The sequence below is a fragment of the Palaemon carinicauda genome, chromosome 16 (assembly GCF_036898095.1).
Source record: "Palaemon carinicauda isolate YSFRI2023 chromosome 16, ASM3689809v2, whole genome shotgun sequence".
NCBI lineage: Eukaryota > Metazoa > Arthropoda > Malacostraca > Decapoda > Palaemonidae > Palaemon > Palaemon carinicauda.
In genome coordinates this window covers 15,215,514-15,218,013 of record NC_090740.1, presented here as the reverse complement: position 1 = coordinate 15,218,013, position 2,500 = coordinate 15,215,514, and the positions used below count along the sequence as shown (strand labels likewise).

General features: G+C 32.3%; 1 pseudogene; it reads left to right on the top strand.

Moving 5' to 3' along the window:
- LOC137655656 (zwei Ig domain protein zig-8-like) overlaps nucleotides 1–2,500 on the top strand; it is a 531,763-nt pseudogene that overhangs the window by 3,850 nt on the left and 525,413 nt on the right.

The following is a 2,500-nucleotide window of genomic DNA, read 5'->3' as shown; positions in this document are numbered from 1 at the left end:
AGGAGATTAGGTTGTCAATAAAGCTCCTGCAGTTATTACAGGTTATTATTACCAATATAATTAAATTTGATTTGTTTTTAACTATGATTATTACAACTATATAAGTAACTATTGAAATATAAACATGCCCATATATAATATAATAAATAAACAATGGTATTATCTGGCAGCATATATTATATTTTGTATGGAGGTAGCTTATAACAAAATGTTTTCCACTATATCTAAGGGTTTAGTATGTGTTTTTCCTGCCCCATAATCCATATTCTATGCATCGGAAGTTTAAGTGCAGCTCACATGTGGATATTTTTTTTACTAATGTCCCTTACCTAGTTGTCCTGTTATGAGGGTTTTTTAAGGGGACGGGTCAATGCTCTACCTGTAAAGTCATCAGCAGTCATAATGTGGTCCACCCTCGTCCTTGCTGGGGCGAAGGGCTTATCCTCCTGTAATGGAGGTTTTTTTTAATGGGGTAGGCTTTGCTCAATGCTCTACCTTCAAAATCATCATCAGTCATAATCTGGTCCACCCTGGTCCATGCTGGGGTGAAGGGCTTATCCTTCCGTGATGAGGTTTTTTTTTTTTTTTTTTTTTTTTTTTTTTTTTTTTTTTTTTTTTTTAATGGCGGAGAGGGTGCTCAATGCTCTACCTACAAAATTATCCTCACTCATAATCTGGTCCACCCTGGTCTTTGCTGGGGTGAAGGGCTTATCCTCTGATCATATGTATATATGATTAGCCTATAGGGCTCTGCACAATAAGTGCAATAAAATATCAATTAGCTCTTTCACTCAGGGTCAAGAATTAGACCTTCAGGCTTTATTGATATGATCATTGCAAGATTTATAAAAAGATACAAGGTAAAGAGATTCTGTTAAAAGGTTCCTTCAAGTGTAACGACAACAATAGTGATAACTATAAATATCACAATAATAATATGCATAAGAATAATGAAAGAATACTAGTAGTAGTAGTAGTAGTAGTAGTAGTAGTAGTAGTAGTAGTAGCAGTAGCAGTAGTAGTTGTTGCAGTAGTAGTAGCAGCAGTAGTAGTAGTAGCAGTATTAGTTGTAGTAATAATAGTAGCAGTAGCATTAGCAGTAGTAGCAGTAGTAGTATTAATATTAGTAGTAGTGGTAGTATTAGTAGTAAGAGAAGGGTCGTTAATAAGGAATGCCTTAGAATGCTTTGCAAATACCATGCTATGCAAATCCTTGATAATATCCCTCCCTGTACTTAAGCCCCATAAATCAATCCGGATACAAAAAAGCGCATAAGGTCGTGCACGCACTTCGGTTTTGTTCTTAATCGCAGACATAAATACTTGGATAAGACATAAGTTTCTTCCTCTGGCTGGGCTAAATTGCCTTTTTTTTTTTTTTCTTTCTTTTTTTTCCTGGATTACGAGCGAACTTTCTTCGGAGACGTCTCCAGAATGGCAGTATCGATTACAATGGCGATTTATCTTATGGCTTGGATCACGTTATTTATATGTTATTTACTCGGGTTATTTATAGACGGGATTTGCGCGGTTGGCTTTGAATTCATTCGAATAATTCACCGAGTTTTTTGACGCTCTTGTTTGTTTCCTTTTTTTCTTGTGCGCCGAGGAGCACTGGAAGCACTCCAGTCCCGACGTGATTTATTCATAAATGATTTCGACGTTATATTTTTTTTTTCTTTTTTCGAAATGTAAGAGAATTAGGTTTGCTTTCATATTTCAATTGGTTTTATCCGTTTCTATATATGTTTTCTTCTAAAATGTTGGAAAATTAGGTTTGCATTGACATTTCCATTGGTTTTATCCTTTATTATATTTGTCAGATATTTTTCATCTTTTTTTTCAATCTTTTATAGTTTATACATGAAAGATATTATTTAATATTGTTACAGTTCCTAGAATATTTCATTTTCTTTCCTTCTGAAATATAGGAAAATTAGGTTTGTATTGATATTTCCATTGGTTTTATCCTTTACTATATTTGTCAGGCATTTTTTTAAAGTTTTTTATAGTTTATATATGAGAGATCTAATTTAATAAAGTTTCTGTTCTTAGAATATTTTATTTTCTTTTCTTCTGAAATATAGGAGAATTACGTTTGAATTGACATTTCCTTTGGTTTTATCCTCTACTACATTTGTCAGATATTTTTTATCTTTTTTTTTTAAGCTTTTATAGTTTATATATGAAAGATCTAATTTAATAATGTTACTGTTCTTAGAAGATTTTATCTTCTTTTCTTCTCAAATGTAGGAAAATTAGGTTTGCATTGATATTTTAATTGGTTTCATCCATTACTATATTTGTCAGATATTTTCCATCTTATTTTTTGAAGCTGTTTATACTTTATGTATGAACGATCCAATTTAATGCTGTTACTGTTCTTAAAACATTTTATTTTCATTGCTTATCACTTCTCTTTTAGTTTATTTATATCCTTGTTTCCTTTCTTCTCTGGGGTGTTTTTCCCTGTAAGAGCCCCTGGGCTTGTAGCATCTTA